Here is a 17,781-nt window from a genome sequence, read left to right on the forward strand (position 1 = left end):
TGGGTCCTGTTGAGGTTCTAAAATGCAACTTGGTGCCTGAGTTGAAGGAAGGAGGAAACTCATTTCCTGAGGGGCTATTGGATGCCTGGTGTTTTATAAACACTCTCTCTCTCAGTCCTCGCACTGCCCTTCACCACTCCTGGGCGGAGCAGGCAAGAAGGGCATCTGCCGCCTGCGGCAATAGACGCTGGGCAGGCGAGCGCGATGGGGGCGAAGCCATTCTGGCCCGCTTCCCTCCTGGCGCGAGGGCCTTCTCCGCCCTGGCTCTCCGCCGCTCTCAGGCCAGTTTGCATACCGCAAGACCAGTCGGAGCTTCCGTCTCAGAAATTGGCTAAGTGAGGCTCTAAAAGGACGATCGGTGAAGATATGCTTGCATCTAACGTTTAAGGAAACAGTTCTGAGGGTTCACCGAGGCCGTTCGTGCAGCAGGCCTGCTGCCAGGGCACCGGCAGGGTGGTGCTGGAAGAAACACCACCGCCAGTGGACACTGGGCAGCCGCGGTGGGTGGTCCTGCCTGGAGGGAGGGGCTGTCTTCCCCGAGCAGGAGCCACCTGGACGCTCTCCCCTGTTGGGGAGAACCGGGTAGGGTGAGAGTGGAGGTGTTCTATCTGCGTAGATCCGCCCCCCCCGCCCCCATTTCCTAATTTGACAGAGAGAGAAGGGAAGCAAAGGTCTGGTAGAAGCTATCGAGTGCGGGAAGTACTTTCATGGAAAGTAAAACACCAGAGGGCCCCTTTTACTGAGCTCTTATAAACCTGGGGCTTATAAACTCAATCGTCCTGGTGTCTGAACTCGGAGTTCCATAGATCTGGGGATTACACAGAAAGGAACTACCACCTTCTGATGCCATGCCGCCTTGAAACCTTCAGGGTCTTTGCAAGCCTTTATTGACTCTCAGATATGTGTCAGAGTAACCAGAAAGTGTAGAGGATTTGAGCTAGAATAAGTTATAAAAGTTAATAAAAGAAAAGTTATCAGAGGAAGAAGTTGCCAAATTGCTCTCAGGAGTTGATGTGTTGAAAACTTTTAGCCGTACAATTTAATGTTTCCCTTCAGCTATTTGGAGAGAGGCAGATGTTCAACCTTGGTGGGCAGCCGCAGTCTCGGTCCTTGCAAACTGGAGCATCGTGCAGGTGGGACCACACGGTGGCGCTGCCCTCCCGAATGTTGGGAACAGAAGAGAAGAAGAAAAGAAAAACCCAGCTTCTTAAATGGTGAGCTTAAACTCTCCAAACATGAGGTGACTTTTAACGCCTATTGCAATAATTTAAAGACCTTCTCCAGAAACATGCCAAAACGGAAAAACTCAGTTTTTTCCTTTGTATGTAGGGAAAACCCCAGTTCTTCCCCACTGTGTTTCTTTCTGGTGAGTCTCCTTTACTCATATAAAGAACCCTTCAGGGGCCAGCCCGGTGCGAGGTGGTTGAGTTCGCTGGCTAGGCTTCAGCGGCCAGGGGTTCGCAGGTTCGGATCCGGGCTCAGACATATGCACTGCTCATCAAGCCATGCTGTGGCAGGCGTCCCACGTATAAAGTAGAGGAAGATGGGCATGGAAGTTAGCCCAGGGCCAATCTTCCTCAGCAAAAAAGAGGAGAATTGGCACTGGATGTTAGCTCAGGGCTAGTCTTCCTCACCAAAAAATGAAAAAAAAAGAACACTTTGGTCACTAAATGTGTGGAAATTTTTCCCCCACAACAAGCAATTCTCTGTGACACCAGCTAGGTGTCCTACAATTTAACTCAGTCCTGACACTATCTACCTGGAGATAGTGTCAGGTCCCACAAGTTAAGGGCTCAGTCCTCAAAACTGCCCGCCACCTCCCACACACACACTTCAGACACCAGGCCAGGTTGTCACCTGTGTTTCTGACCAAGTGGCTATGGCTCGGAGGTTCCAAAGACCCTCTCCTTGGGTTTGATTAATTTGCTAGAGCAGATCACAGAACTTAGAGAAACACTTACATTTACCAGTTTGTTAAAGGACATGATAAAGGATACAGAAGAACAGCCAGACAAAGAGATAGTCTATATATCAAGGTCTGGGAGGCCCCCGAGTTTAGGAGCTTCTCTCTCTGTGGAGCTGGGGTGTGTCACCTTCCCGGTACGTGGATGCGTTTGCCAACCTGGAAGCTTTCCGACTCCCCTACTACTGGGACTTTATGGAAGCTTCCTCACGTAGGCATGATCAATTATTAACTCCATTTCCAGCCCCTCTCTCCTCTCTGGAGGATGGAGGATGAGGCTGAAAATTCCAAGCTTCTAATCATGGCTTGGTCTTTCTGGTGACCAGCCCCCATCCAGGAGCCCACCCAGAGTCTCCTCATTAGAGCAAAAGATGCTCCCAGTGCTCTTATCATTTAAGAATTTACAAGGGCTTTAGGAGCTCTGTGCCAGGAACCGGGGCAGAGACCAATATATATGTTTTCTATGGTCTCACACACGCATAGGTCAAATTTCACAAATTGAACACGCACGTGCAACCAGAAAAATCGTTATCAGCACCCCAGAGCCCTGTTGTGCCCCCTTCCGGTCACGGCTCCTCTCTCTGACTTCTCACAGAATAGGTTAGTTTTGCCTGTTTTTTGTGCTTAAGTAAATAGAACCATGCCGAATGTACTCTTTTGAGTCTGGCTTCTTTCACTCATCATTGACTGTGCGATTCATCCGAATTGTTGCACATGGTTATAGACGGTTCCCTCTCATGGCTGTGTCATGTCCCACTGTGTGAATAGACCCGAATTTGTTTATCCACTCTACTTCCTACGGGCATTTGGGTAGTTTCTCATTTTTAGCTATTACAAAGAATGCTGCTCTGAACATCGTACATGCATTTTGGTGAAAATATGGTTGCATTTCTGTTGGATATACTCCTAGGACCGGAATTCCTGGATCATGTGTCCAGGTTTAGTAGACACTGCCACACAGGTTTCCAACGTGGTTGTAACATCTTATGCTCCCACCAGCCCTGTATGAGAGTTCCAGTTGCTCTATATCCTCTCCAACATTTTTCCTTCCACAATAATTTTTTTTTTTTTTGCTGAGAAAGATTTGCCCCTGAGCTAACATCTGCTGCCAATCTTCCTCTTTTTTTTGCTTGAGGAAGATTAGCCCTGAGCTAACATCTGTGCCAATCTTCCTCTATTGTGTACGTGGGTTGCCACCACAGCATGGCTAATGAGTGGTGTAGGTCTGCGTCTGGGATCCAAACCCACGAACCTGGACTGCTGAAGTGGAGCATGCTGAATTTAACAACTACGCCATGGGCCTGGCCCCCCACCACAATAATTTTAAAACATTATTTCTTCAAACAAAAGTTGTTAAATCAACTAACATTTCTTGAGGGCCTACTATGTGCCCAGTGCTCTTCTAAGTGGTGGGGACACAGCACTGAGCGAGACTGTCAAATGTCCTACTTTTCTGTAGCCTGGGATCTCAAGGATCCTGTGGGGTCATCCAATAAATGGAACATGTTTGGCAGGTGCTGAGGGCAAGATGAGGCTCGAGAGCTCTCTTGGGGGCCTCTGGCTGAAATTCAGCCTCCCCCTTTTCCACCAGCAACTTCTAAAGTCCCAGCCGGGTCGAACGAGTCACAAAATGCGAACTATTGTAAAGCTGGTAGATGAATCTCATTGTTCATACTTTCTGATGAACAGTTTCCCCAGACTTTCCCCATGTTTGTACCAAAACATTGGCCTACCTCTGTCTTGACTCTAACAGCAAAACAGAGGAGGGGAATTTAGGCAAGCTGTGTGCCAGGTTCTACGCAGAGTGTTAGGGACGCAGAGGTGAAAAAGCCATGGTTCCCACCTGGAGGACGTCAGGGTGCCCCAAAGCAACGATAGCGGGGTATGCCTAGCATGGAGGTGGTGCCAACTAGGGTGTGGCAGCAAGCTCCTCTTGGTGAGTCAGGGAAGGCCTCCTGGAGGAGGGGACTCTTAAATCATATCCCAGAGGATGAATTGGAGGTCACCAGACGGATGTCTGGGCTGGGATTCCAGGAAAGCAAGGAGCTTGTGCAAACGAACATAGAAATGAAACAGCTTGCCATGTTTCATTTGGTGGCTCCAGGTAGCTTCTTGCAGCTTATAAGAGGTCAGCATGTCGGGGGCTGGAGATGGCGATGTGTGGAGCTTGAAGGTGGGGCAGGGAGTTTGGGCCTTTCTTATCTTTGTGCCCCTCAAGCTGACGTGTCTGTGACACAAGGGATGCATCCCAGGGGGGCAGAATAGCAAGAGCATTGGCTCTGGAGTCATGTGGATGTGGCTCTGCATCCTGGCTCAGCCACTTGTGAGTGACTTTAGGGAAGTTACGTAGCTTCTCAAAGGCTTAGTTTGCACATCTGTAAAATGGAGATAATGGCGGTAACTTTTCCACGGGCTCTCAGTGGGCTTCACTGAGATAGCAGATGTAGCCCATGGCCTGCTATGCCTGGCACGTAAGCTCTCAGTAAATGCTAAACTAGTGTTATTATATCATCACTTGGTAATGTGTCAGTGCATTGTTTCCCCCTGGAGGGTCCATTTTGAGTCAGTAATCTTAATTTAAAATTATTTTTATATTAAAACAAACACGAATATATTAAAATAAAGAATGTACGGTTTGGCAAGTGGGTATCTCAGAGTTCACTCTCCTCTGACATGAGGGGGCAGAGGGGGGAAGTTTGGAGGGTGGGGCTCTGGGCTGAGGTCCCCCGAGGGCAGCTGAACACCCTCCCTGAGCATCCTCCTTCCCTCCAGGCTTGTGCCGTGTTTCCCTCTCATTTGTGGTCTGCTTGAGTGCGGGGACCCTGTTCATTCCCGTACGTGAGCTGCACACAGTGGGCATCGGATCCCATCACCAGGACCCTCTTCTTGTATTTGGCCTCATAGAACTTTGTGATCATGTCGAGGAGACAGAAAGCAATGTGGCTCAAAGAATCTGAGGAAGCTTCCTGATGGTGGCCTTTCTCACATCCTCTTTGACGTTTCACGTGTCTAATACCCGCCACGTGGCTGACGATCCCAACCATTCCAGCCTCCCAGGGCTGTTGTGGCATTTTAAGAGCATGCCTGTCCTCTCAACCTAGCGTCTCCATCCCACAAAAGTCCCAGGTGACATGGGTTTTGTAATCCAGGTGGGGAGAAGGCGGCCTCCATCAACAGGCCACAGACAGGCGGATGCAGAGAAAAGCAGACCGCAGAGTCAGGGAGGCACGCTGTCCGCACGGGCTTCCAGGGCTGATAGCACACTGCTTCGCAGGAAAAGGAGAAACAGCACAGAGCTGAACAACCTGCTGGCTCTCAGCACAGTTCCCTCCCGTGGGGTCAGTGGGTCAGGCAGGAAACATCAGTCCAAACAGCTGGGGACTTTCTGGTGGTTGAGCTGCTATTTGGAGGTTTTAATGGGGCTTTTCGTCCCCCACACTCCCTTTCCCAGTGCTCCAACAGGAGATCCAGGGACACGGGCTTCCCCCCTCAGCCCCCCCAGGGCTCATGGCCTGGGAAGGAGACACAGAGCCCAGGCCAGCACGGCCAGTGGGCAGGGACTAGCCGGGCAGGAGCGGGGGTATCTCTTCAGGATGACGGGGCTCATGGGATTGGGTGAATGTGTGTGTGTGTGTGTGTGTGTGTGTGTGTGTGTGCGCGCGCGCGCGCACGACCCCACCTGCATTGTGTGTTCAACTTCCCACCTGACATCTACTCCTCGGCTCTAACAGGCACCTCACACTGATCATGTCCCAGATTGGGCACTTTTTTGTTCCTCTTTCCACCTTGCTCTCAAATCCACTCCCCCTATTTTCCCGACTCACTTAAATATACCCAGTTTCTCAGCCACAGCCCAGGGATTATTCATGACGCCTCACCGTCCCTGCGCACAGTTGCTCCCCCACCAGTGCAGAGCTGGTGGTTCTTCCTCCAAGATCTTTTAATCCGACCTCTTCTCTCTGTCATCACTGCTACCTCCTAGTCCCAACCACCATCATCTCTCTCCTGGGACTTGTGGACCAACCCTGCCCCCTAAATTCCACTCTGGCCCCTAAAGGTCCATCCTCATTCAGCAGCCTGAGGGGCCTTTAAAAATGGAAATCAGACCATGTCCCTTCCTTGTTTAAACCCATCAATGACTTCCAACTTCAAGGAGGAGGATAAAACTCAAACTCCTTCCAAGCCCTTGGGGTTGCCACATGATCTAGCCCCTGCCTTCCTCTCTAACTTCTGCTCCTCTCACCCTCCTCTTTTCACACTTCAGCCTTCTACATTTTCTTAAGCACACCCAGCTCTTTGTTGCCCCAGGGCCTTTGCACATGTGTTTCCTCCAGCTCATTGCCTGGCTGCACCTCTGAAGAAGATCCCCCTACTACTACTCTTATTTTTTTCAAGCTTTCAATCACTCCCTGAAATGAGCTTATTTTCCATTTAATGCTTGTCTGTTGTTTGTCTCCCTCTTAGAGAGGAAGTTCCTTGGGGACAGGAGCCATGTCTGTTTTGTTCATCACTATTCCCAGCACTTAAATCCAGGTCCACACTAACATGGAGCCCAGGACAAGAGTCCAGATGCAGGCCCTTGGCCTGCCCTCCCTTCTCTTCCTGCTCCTGGCTTGTCTTCATTGACATAGCATCCCTATTACCTTATCTGTGGATCCATCCCTAAGCTTCTGAGGGAGTTCCCCTGGGAGGCCCACATTGTGGGGAGCCATGCAGGCTCCTTCTTTCTCTGGGGGTATGGGAGGGGAGAGTGCCTCTCACCTGCAGAAACTCTATTCTCCAGATGCTCTCCCTTCTACCTTCCAGCCCACTCTTCATTTGTTTTGCATTTGTTTTGAAATCTCACCCTCTGTTATAAGGAAAAACATCCACTTTTTCTGACTCACAAAACCCACTTGTTTCCATTTACACTTGGCTTTCATTGAACCTAGTAGTTTGTAATCTAGTCCTTTGTTCCTGCCTGTGTGTGTGTGTGTGTGGGTGGGTGGGTGGGTAGGTGTGGTGTGGGGGGAGGGAGGTGGCACAAAGGGAAAGTGAATAGAATTCTTTTTCCATGTCGCAAGTTATTGTTAGAAGTAAACACCACATCCCTTATCCTGTTCCAAGAAAATTTCTGCTATGAAGCAGCGAGAATGCTTGAGATAGTCTTTAAATTCAGTTTATGGGAAAATAAAGTGATGTTTTTGAACTTTGGGCTGTGACTGCTGTAGTAAGGTTTGCAGAGACATGGAGAAGGATGGATGGGCAGGGTGTGTAATTTATCTGTGTGGCAGGAGAGAGAAGGGTCAAGGCTGGTCCTGGGCTATCCACGGAGAGCACATGGAGGAACAGGTGTGAGGGGTACATATGCTCCAGAAGTATTTGAAGGATTTTCAATAAAAATATGTAATAGAAAGATGTCAAAATATATCTGAAAATAAAGAATATGGACCAGGGGAAATTGAAATAAAACTAGAAAGTCAAGATAGTGAGAAAAAGATGAACAAAAGGAATGCAGGATACAAGGACCTACAAAGCAGTTCGTGTTTAGTCTCCGGTTTCACTCTGAGATTCCTGGAAGCTAAAGTGAAAAGGAAAACACAGTTACATAATGCTATTATCAGAGAGAAAGAAATATACTGGCTTTATTACTATTTTTTTTAATGCAAATCTTTTTTTTTTTTTTTTTTTTTTTTTTGCTGGGAAAGATTTGCCCTGAGCTAACATCTGTTGCCAATCTTCCTCTTCTTTTTTTTTTCTTTACCTCCCCAAAGCCCCAGGGCATAGTTGTGTATTCTAGTTCTGAGTCCTTCCAGTTCTTCCGTGTGAGCTGCTGCCACAGCATGGCAACTGACAGGCGAGTGGTGTGGTTCCATGCCTGGGAACTGGTCCAGGCCACCGAAGTGGAGTGCCCCGAACTTTAACGACTAGGCCATCAGGGCCAGCTCTATACTGGCTTTATTTGAGGTGCTAACAGAATATGGACAGCAAGTGTTCTGAGTTGTAATGCTTGGAGTGCAGTAAGCTCCTAACATTTGTTGATTGAATACACTAGCAGATTAATGAACAAATGGGTTGCATTTGCTTCTGAAACTAGGGACCAGTTTGTAGATGAATCCATTGGAGCAGGAGACTAAGGCTTTATATAGCTTGGGGAAATGTCTTCTCTTACTTCTTCCCCATTGTTCTCTACTCGTTTTTTATAATTCTTATACGTATTTTGGATGTAGTGGTTCTATCTTACGTGTCTCTTATCATTTTTTCTTATACTGTATTTTCATCATTTCTATGACATGCGTTTTTTCATATTAACATCGCTGACATAGGGATGTCTTGAAATTGATGGCATCTCACAGCTGCTGCCATCCAGGCGATAACTGTGGCGTAGATGTCATGGCCTGTGCGTGTCCTAACTGAGCTGCTCTTCTTGAAGGCTTGACCCATCGGTGCAAGGCCTTGATGTTTCAGGCAACTAACCATTTAAGGATCATGTATGAAAATAATGTGAGTCCTGAATCTTGTCTGAGAACTGTGCATTGACATCTTCTGGAAAAATACAGAAAGCTTGCAAAATGGGTGTCAGCTGCTTGGAAGAAAATCCTAGAGCTAACAATGGAGCGCTCTTTAAAGAAATGCTGCATCAGCAACACTCTTGATGGCATAGGGGACAACATTGTGTGGGAAAACGTGGCCATGGACCACTGAGTCTACAATGATTCAGAAGAGTTGGACTTTGAAGATAAGGAAGTTTTAGGAATAGTTTAACTAATTTTTTTCCTTATATTTATGTATGCACACTAATGATATAGGATAAAATATATGTTTAAATAAGTCTAAAAAAGATCTTTTAGTAGGTATACCATAGCAATTCTAAGTGATAAGAAATTATTTTTTCATTGTTTTTCCTTAGCGGCACACAAATAATGAAGTATCTTATGATTGATGGCATCTTGTATTTGATAAGATGGAGTAAGATTTAAATTACTCTAGATAATCTAAAAAATATTTTCTTTTCTCCATTTCCTCCCCTTTTTTTTGTTGTGGTAAAATATACATAACATTCAATTTACCATTTTAACCATTTTTAAGTGTATAGTTTGATAGCAGTAAGTACATATTGTTGTGTAATCATTACCACCATCCATCTCCAAAATTTTTTCATTTTGCAAACCCAAAACTTTGTACCCATAATAACAACTCCCCATACCCACTTCCCCACAACCCCTGGCAACCACCATTCTTTCTGTCTCTGTGAATTCGACTACGCTAGGCACCTCATGTAAGTGGAATCATATGGTATTTGTCTTTTTGTGGCTAGCTGATTTCACTTAGCATAATGTCCTCAAGGTTCATCCATGTTGTAGCATGTGTCAGAATTTCCTTCTTCTTTTTTTTTTTTTTTATGAGGAAGATCAGCCCTGAGCTAACATCCGATGCCAATCCTCCTCTTTTTGCTGAGGAAGATCGGCCCTTGGCTAACATCTGTGCCCGTCTTCCTCTACTTTATATGGGACGCCGCCACAGCATGGCTTGACAAGCGGTGCGTTGGTGTGCGCCAGGGATCCGAACCTGCAAACCCTGGGCTGCTGAAGCGGAGGGTGAGCACTTAACTGCTGTGCCACCTGGCCGGCCCCTGGAATTTCCTTCTTTTTAAGACTGAATAATATTCCATTGTGTATATATATACGCCACATTTTGTCCATCCATTCATTCGTCTGTCAACAGATACTTGGGTTGCTTCTGCCTTTTGGCTATTGTGAATAGATCTGCTATGAACATGGGTGCATAAATCTCTTTTCTTTAGTTCTAAGTTTTGGGAAAATTTACCATTTCTGTCTTGTAAATCACTGATTCAGTTTCTTGCTATTACCAATTGGTTCTTCACGTCCTCCATTGTATTTCGAAATTATCAATCATTATGTTACTCCCCCCAAATTGCTTTTCTGCTATCAATTCTTCCTTTTTTGTGACTTCCCGCTCTTGTTTTATAGAAGCAAGATTAATTCAATTGGCATATAAACTATATACTTAAAAAACTGCCCTGTTTATTGCTGTTAAGTCTACTTCAAGAGGATCATTTCTCTGATTTATTTCCATCTTTTGACTTGCTGAATCTTTTCATATGTCCAGTTTTTTCTTTTGTCTTTTTGCCCAGTGTATTACTCTGCTTGGGCTGCCATAACAGAATACCACAGACTGGGTGGCTCAAACAACAGACATTTATTTTCTTATAGTTCTAGAGGCTGGAAGTCCAAGATCAAGGTGCCGGCAGGGTTGGTTTCTGGTGAGACCCCTCTCCCTGGCTTGCAGACGGCTGCCTTCTCGCTGTGTCCTCACATGGCCTTTCCTCTGTGTGTGTGCACTCCTGGTGTGTCTTCCTCTTCTCATAAGGACATCAGTCCTGTTGGATTAGGGCCCCACCCTTATGACCTCATTTGACCTTAATTACCTCCTTAACAGCCTTTTCTCCAAATACAGTCACACTAGGAGTCAGGGCTTCAACACATGGATTTAGGGGGTATGGAACACAATTCAGTCTATAACACTCAACCCTACAGAGGAAGGTCTATTTTATTCAGTATTGGAGTTGGAATGGATTTTGTCAGAGAAAGTGGCTATCTCTTCAAAATATAGACCTAGAGAGAAGGAGAAAGTGAAAGTTTACATTTTCTTTCTTTAGGGTAACATGTCTTAGAGAGCTTGTAAAGTGTGGGGTGGACCTCCTGACAGACGCAGATGTTTTGGGGGTTTCTTCATGTTTCAAAGAGTTTGTTCTCTGGATTCTGTGACAATATAGAAGGAGCTGGGCAGTGTGACTCAGCTGTTCTCAGAGGTGCTGCCAGAATGGTGAGCAGCCAAGGTTGGTAGTACTTCTGCCTTCCTGAGGGCTGGTCTGCCCTGCCAAGCAAAAGCCACAAGCGCTGCGGAGGACCGTGGCTCACGAGGGACTCCGGCAGCCAAGGCACTTCTTGCAGACCTCGGTATGATTGAACTTGGCACCCCAAACTGCCCTCGTCCCAGCTGCCACCACCTGGGCAGGGCAGGGGTGTCTGTGGCACTCCCTGGATGTCCTTCCATTTGCTCCCTGGATGGGGTTCCCTCTACCGTCCTCCCCACCGAGTCTGGGGCTGCTCTGCCCTTTGCTCACCCTTATCTACACCACATCTTGCAGTGGAATTCGGAAGCAGTGTAGAGTGACATACACGGGCGCAGATGCTCGTCTTGGACTGGATGTCTCACTTCTTGAACCTCTTCACTTGGCTTCCTTCCTGGTTTTCCTTCTATCCCCCTGGCTGCATCTTCTCAGTCTTCTTCCCGGGGCCTCGTTCTCTGTCCATCTATTCAGTGTGAGTGTATTTCAGAGCTCTGTCTTAGACTCTTTTCTCCACTCCCACGGCTTCAGTTACCTTTGGTGGTTCCCGGTCTCCAGCCCAGACCTCTCCTCTGAGCTTCCAATTTATCTGTTTCTAACTGCCTCCTAGATAGCTGATGGACCACCAGTATGATAAACCCAGGTCCCAGATGAAACTCGCCCCTACTATCAAACCAGATGTACTGGGCTCCTCGGCTGACGAGTGGCACCACCAGCCACCTGCTTGTCTCAGCCAGAAACCTGGCTCTCCCGAGTTCTCATCTGCTCCTCACGTCCAATGGTTACGGTAGCTACAGCTAACTCCATGGCCTCCTATGTTGTGGTTCCTAGAGTTCTAGTTAACACACTTTAGAATACAGGAGGTAGAGACTTGGGTCCACAAAGTATTAGGATATTGTCTTCTCCAAATAGTTTTCTACCAGTGCACAAGTCATGACAAGGCTCAGGGCCAAACTTTTCATAAAACAAAAGGATAATTACCTGTCAGGTTTCCTCCAACTAGTTCTATTGTGTCCCCTCCCTCGACTCAGTGCAATGCAACCATTGGACTGAGTGGAGGAGGGGATTTATAAATGTTAGACCATTTAGTTTCTGTTATGAGAGATGAGGATTAACTCTTATACCACTGCCATCTTCCAAAGGTAATTATAGCAGCATCTTTAGTTAAAAAAATGAAACTTTCACATTATGTGTCTATGTAAATATTATGTCCTGCAGAACCTACTCTTCTACTGTGATAACATTTTCTCTCTGGTATAGTTTCTTTTGCTTTTATTGGAGATATACTAGTTATTCTTTTCATCTTGCAATGTTTTCCTTATAACAATTTTCTATTTCTTACAATTAAAACTCCATAAAATCAAATTCTCTTTTCTCCGAAGAACTTCCTTTACGGTGTTCTTAGCCACCATCTGAGTGTCTTGAGTGTTAACTTAATTCAAATTATTTGCTAAGCACCAATCCAGCAGAGTTATAGCTGTTAGTTATTCCATCATGCCCATAAGAGAAGAGGAAAGGGCCAGTGAGCCACTTCTGATTGGAAACAAGAATCATATCCTTGCTTAGAGATTCCAAGTGCAATAAATTATCAAGAAAGACAACTGAGGGGGGCCAGCTGGTGCATAGTGGTTAAGTTCACACACTCCACGTGGGTGGCCCGGGGTTCGCAGGTTTGGATCCCAGGAGCGGACCTACTCACTGCTTATCAAGGCATGCTGTGGCGGCGTCCCATATAAAGTAGAGGAAGATGGGCATGGATGTTAGCCCAGGGCCAGTCTTCCTCAGCAAAAAGAGGAGGTTTGGCAACAGATGTTAGCTCAAGGCTAATTTTCCTCACACACACAAAACAAGAAAGACAACCAATCAGAATCACAGGCATTTTGGAGAAATTATTTTTACCAGTGATGGCAACAATTTCTTTTAAGGTCTTGGGAGTCTTAAGCCTTCCAAAGAGAGATTTAATGTTGTGGAGAACAGAATATGTCTGCAAGAATTATGAAGGCCCACCTAGGTCTCCGTAGCTCATGGGAGAACCAGAGGAGTAGGCTGTGAACATTCTCACTTTAACAGCCTGTCTAGTGAGAGTCTCCATCTCTTCCTTAGACTTCTTATGTTCATTATGATGACTTGCATTTTTAAGGCCAGGCTCTCAAATTTCACTAGCTAGCATTATAAGAAAAAAAACCAACCTGTAGGCAGAAATACAGAAAGAATTGGATAAGATTTATTTAATAATAATGAAAAAGACTCATATTGAGAGGTTCTTCTACATGTCTTGTGTTTGGATTATTTCCTCACTTTCTATGGTAATTCCTAACATAAAAGAAGAAGGAGATAAATATTCTGAGCACTGGCATGTGTGAAAGCCCTTTATTCCACTGTCTCATGCCAATAACCATTTGACATTACGATTCTAGGTTGAAAAACGCCTCCCTTGGAAGTGTGAAGGCATCCTGTCGTACGCCCGCCTTCAATGTAACAGCTGAGAAGTGGAATCCATTCTCATTCTTGTTTCTTTGTCGGTGACATTTTTCCCTCTCCAGTAGCTTTTAGAATTTTCTTTTTGTCTCTGGGATTCTGAAATGTCACGATGCTGTGCTTTGGGTCATTCTTCATGAAAAGCTGGACAATAGTGGGTTATCTAAATCTGGAACCTCATGCTTTTAACTCTAAGTAACATTCTTGTATCATTTCTTTGATAATTTTCTCCCTTTCATTTCCTGTTTTATCTTCTAGAACTCCTGTTAGTTGGATGTTGGTTCTCCAAATTGATCTTTTATGTTGCTGTGGACATTTTATGAGGCTAATAAAAAAGAGCCCTTTCTTTTACTTTTAAGTTTGAAACCAATTGAGAACTGAGACACAGTAGACAGATAAATGGATATCAAGATATTAGCTTTATTGCTCATAAGCAGGGAAAGAGGATTTGGCTTAAAACCTTAGAGCAAAACGACTTAATATTTCATTCAAGAACTAGGCAGACATAGCTACTTTGTCGTGGGCAGAGCTGGGAAAAGCAGGCCTTCCCTGCAGGGATGGGCTCAGTGCTGCCTGGCAGAAAGTAGATTACAAGGTGGGCAGGGAGACACGAGAGAGCCCCACAGGGCTGGGACAGGCATGCTCAGTGAGTCAAGCTTCATCCCCTGGGGAGGAGGGGGCACAGTCTGGAGAAGGACCCAGAGAGCTTCCCTAGTGGGAAATATACACAAAAGATGAGGCCAGGGGGAAAAAAATCTCCCTAATTTAGCTATCTGTTTTCTCATTAAAAAAAATTTTTTTTAAATCTCGTTGTTTCTTTATTTTTTTTTTCTGGAAGATTTCCTAAATTTACCTTCCATAGCTTTTGTTAATTTTCTTTGGCTTTAACAATATTTTTTTATTTTCAAAAGTCCTTTCTTGTTTTCTGAACAAGTATCTAGAATATACAAGAAATTCTGGCTAATCAACAAAGTGAATTCAGGAAACCCAATAGAAAAAGGGATAAAGGGTATGAAAAGGCAGTTCACACAAGGGGAAACCTGAGTGACCAGCAAACAGATGAAGAAATGTTCAAACCCACTAGTAACCAAAAATGCAAAACAAAAGGACGGTGAGACAGCATCAGACTGGCAGCAATTGAGAAGTTGAATAGTATCAAGTGTTGGGAGGGATGAATCAGAAGAGGGAGCCCTCACGCGCCCGTGGTGGGAGCATCACTGGCAAGCCACTCTGGAGAATGTGCAGTCTTGCAGGACTCAATGAAATGAAGTACGAGAATACTTTGTGAGCTCTCAATTTCACTCCTGGATGTATTTTACAGGGAAATTCTCGCCTAGGTCCATGTGGGAACATGATGAAGTGTTAATAGCAGAGGGAAAACAGGAAGATAATTTCTAGGTTATTAATATTTTCATAGAAGGGGCAGAGATGGAAGACGTGGTGAGGGGATAGAGAGGAGGAGGGAGAGGATGAGGCAAGCAAAGAAAGAAAGAGAAGAAAAATTGCACTAAAAAAGAGCATTGTGGATATGATCACATCAGTGTAAAAATGTGTGTGTGCCTGGAATATAGGAGAATATTCTGTGACCTAGCAATTTCATTCTTGGATATAGTTATAAGAGAAATTCTCACCTCAGTCCATGTGGGACTATGATGAGAACATTAATCACAGTTGGTGGAGGCAGTTGGGTGTTGGCAACAACCTAGGGTTCCTTAATGGACTCTGATGGACACACGCCATTGAATACTCTGTAGCAGTTCATAGCAACAATCCAGATGTACAAATAGCAACAGGGATAGATTCTAAACATTTATTCTTGGGAGAAAAAGGTCAGGAACAAATGAGATTTATAAAAGTTCCTTTTATGGATATAAAACACACACACACACAAGCTACACCAGATATTTTATAAGCATACATATTTAAGAATACATATTGTTCCAGTTACCTATTGATCCATAACATTCCAACCCAAAACTTCAGTGGTTTAAAACAAACAACTATTTATTATTTCTCGAGATTCTCTGAGTCAGAAATTTGGGCAGGGCTAGGCCAGGTGGACCACATGGTGTTGGCTAGGATTACATACTTGGGTGCATTCAGCTGTTGGCCGGGCTGGGCTGAAAACTCCTAGAAGGCTTTGTTCTTATACTGGAGGCCTCAGAGCTCCTTTCTGTGATCTGTCTTTGTCTGTCTGTCTTTCTCCATATTGTGTCTGCCCCCACCCTGCACCCCAGGCCTCTCCATGAGGTCTCTCTCTCCAGCAGGATAGCTGGACTTCCTTATAGCATGGTGGCTGGTCTCCAAGAGTGAAAACTGAAACTTCCAGGTCTCTTGAAGGCTAGGCCCAGAACTGGCAGTGTCACTTCTAGAGCTTTCTATTGGTCAAGGTAAGTCACACGGTCAGCCCGATTCAAGGGAAGGGGAAACGGACTCTACTTTTGGACAAGTGGTGTGACTTGTGCGTACAGTGAGGGAAGTTGGCGGCCACCATCTTTGGAGAATGTCACATGTAGCAGACGCCATTTTGGCTGCCTGTGGAGAGTAGAGGAATTGGTGTGGGGAAACAGGGTGGAGGAGGGAAGGTAATAAAACAGGAGAAAGGTGTTGCTGAGATCTCTGGGGACGACTGGATGTCATGAACTCAGCAATGTGACTAATCTACCTTCTGTGCCTGAGGTACAAAAAACCCCCAAACCAAAATCAACCAAATAAAACAGGATTCCATAATCAAAATCAGAAAACCCCACCAAAAAAGTAACAAGACATTATGAAAACTTCAGAAATGGTCCAAGTACATGCCAACTCTTGGTAAGTTAAAATGCTGACTTTCAAATAGGAAGAAACGGAAGGATGCAGAGGATGTTTCTTGTTTTCTCAGTCCTGTCTTGCCAGTCAGGAGGGTGGTTGTAGCCTGAAACATGCAATTGGTTCAACCGAGGTCAGCGGCCAGTGAGAATCCCCTCGTCCCGGATGGCAGTTGGTGAACCTTGACACGCAGTAGGTGATCCATTTGTTAAGCTCTCGCCTGTTGTCTTGGAACTAAAACCTCATCCCTGCCAAGACTGGGCTTCATGGCAGTGTTTTTCAAACTTTGAAGTGTGACCCATTAGTGGATGGGGAAACGACTGAGTTGGTCATGAAATAGAATGCAAGTAGTAAGGTAAACATTGTTTTATGAAAATTTCATGTCAATTATCTACAAATTCATTCATTCAATCACTCCTTCATTCAATAAACACTTGAGCACGTGCTGTGGGCCAGCCGCTGGGGGTTCAGAAGAAAGGAAAACGTACAAATATGCGTGCGTGGGCGCAGGTGCGTGCGTGTGTGCTCGAGATCACGTTGGAAAACATTATCTCTTACTGTGGGTTACAGTCAAAACGCAAGGCAGCCACCACTGCCTCAGTGGCTTCCTAGGAATGTCAGCATACTGGAGCGTGTGGCTGCCTCCTGTGTGTGTCAGAAAGTTACCACAAGAACAGCACAGGCCTCTGTTCCAACTCCTTTGCAGCACCAGGGGAGACATGGGCAACTTTATAAGAAAACTCCGCCCACAGCCAGCAGCCCAAGTTTGGAGGGTCAGGAAATCGGGGATGAAAACTATTTTCTTTCCTGAGCTATTGTTAGTGCAAATGTAGACGGTGAGTTAACCACATTCCTCAGTTCATGGAACCCCGCCTTCCTCATAGCACTGTGAAGACCCCTCTCTTAGGGGCAATTTCCCTACCCTCTGACCTCTCCACCCCGGGCAAGTCACAATCTCCCTGAGGTTCTGTTTCCTCCCCTGTGACGTGGGAACAACAAAAGGACCCGCGTCCTTGTGTGTTGTGTTGTGGGGGTTACACGAGAAAATGTCTGTAGAGCATGGGGAGCGGTGCCTGGTCACGAGGACAAAGGTTTGTGTTGCCAGGGCCCTGGAAGGGGCTTATCGAGGTTGAATTCCTTCTGCCCGAGGAGGGCTGCCTTCTGCAGTGCTCTTCCCTCCTCCCCCTGTGCTTCCAGTTCTTGAGGGACTTTACTCCCCAGGAGAGTGGAGCGAGTTGGCCCAGAGCTGGGGAGCCTGGCGGCTGAGCCCGCAGGATGTTGGGGCCTAGGCTCAGACGCCAGATTGGGCAAGAGCAAAGAACCGGCCCCTCTGATCCTAGTCAGGGATATTTGGAGACACCAACAATTCTGGGAAATGTAGAGGCAGGAAGTGAAAGGAGGAGGGGCAGAGGGGAAACAGTGAACTGTACCCCGGCCCCGCCTGGCCTGGCCCCCCTCTCAAACTGTGCGATGAGTGAGATGACCAGCATGTGGGGAGGGAGGGCACAGACCAAGACACCCTCTTTGGGAAGAACAGAGGCAGTCCTGTCCCCCGCCCCCACTATGCTTTGCCTGAGTTCCAGCTCTGCTTCCTCTTCTATTTACTGTCCAAAGTCCCGGGGGCAGGAGACGCCAGGTTAGAACCACTTGGACACTCAGACACACGGGCTTAGGGCCCTCG

General features: G+C 46.2%; 1 protein-coding gene across 1 annotated transcript in view; it reads right to left on the bottom strand.

Moving 5' to 3' along the window:
• ACADVL (acyl-CoA dehydrogenase very long chain) overlaps window positions 1–17,781 on the bottom strand; it is a 187,069-nt gene that overhangs the window by 65,578 nt on the left and 103,710 nt on the right. The gene's annotated exons all lie outside the window — the stretch shown is intronic.

The sequence above is a fragment of the Diceros bicornis genome, chromosome 18, assembly GCF_020826845.1.
Source record: "Diceros bicornis minor isolate mBicDic1 chromosome 18, mDicBic1.mat.cur, whole genome shotgun sequence".
Lineage (NCBI taxonomy): Eukaryota > Metazoa > Chordata > Mammalia > Perissodactyla > Rhinocerotidae > Diceros > Diceros bicornis.